Source organism: Morone saxatilis, unplaced genomic scaffold, assembly GCF_004916995.1.
Source record: "Morone saxatilis isolate NCDOM2014 unplaced genomic scaffold, NCSU_SB_2.0 Contig21, whole genome shotgun sequence".
Classification (NCBI taxonomy): domain Eukaryota; kingdom Metazoa; phylum Chordata; class Actinopteri; family Moronidae; genus Morone; species Morone saxatilis.
Window position 1 is genome coordinate 3,573,750 of NW_023339774.1, and position 990 is coordinate 3,574,739.

Consider the following 990-nt stretch of genomic DNA (forward strand, 5'->3'; position numbering starts at 1 on the left):
AGTGGGGTTGACATGGAGATGGTTGATTTGCAAAATGACATTGAGCTGAAAGTAAGATCACGGGACAGTAACTTTTGGGGAATTGTCAGCAGGGAGAAGTTTCCCCTCCTCACCTCATGTGCACTAAGAGTGAGTGCCTACTTTGGATCCACTTACCTCTGTGAAATGGCGTTTTCACAGATGAAAATAATTAAATCAAAGTACAGGAGCCGCCTTACTGACAAACACCTCACAGACTGTCTCAGACTAGCTGTCAGTAGCTATGAGCCAAACTACAAAGCACTCACAGACAGTTTATTTCGTACAGCCATCTCACTAACCTGGGTGGTAACAGGCGTTTGGACATCTGGGATTGGCAATGTGAAAAGTGATGATGCATAAGATGGTACATAACTGCACTAAGCTTATTAAACATTTACACTGACACAATAATTTATTATATTATTATATATTAATAATAATAATAATACATTTTATTTATATATATTTTCTGAAATGCTGATGTTATGTTACTTGCATGAAGCTTGAGTGGATAAACATAACACTGCATGTGATCTGCTCACTGCTAGTGTGTTTTGTGTGTGTGTGTGCCTTCTATGAACAAAATAATTACCTCATACAAAAGGAAATAGGCCACACCTTTATTTTTTGTGTTGGACATAAAGCTGTACTTAACTACCTAATTGCATTGAGAATTTTGTTAGCATTACAGTTCTATTTTCTAAAATGCTGATATTAATGTGACATGAGTGACACTCGATACAAATACTGTCCTTATATAAGTGGAATTCCACATTCCTTTTCTTTTTGTGTTGAAATGACATTGAATAACTTAGAATTGAAGTTAATGTGTTAGAATTTAAGTTAATGTTTTAGAATTGAAGTTGATGTGTTAGAATTGAAGTTGATGTGTTAGAATTGAAGTTGATGTTTTAGAATTGAAGTTGATGTGTTGATGTGAAGCTATGGCCAGTTTGATATGCTAGTTAC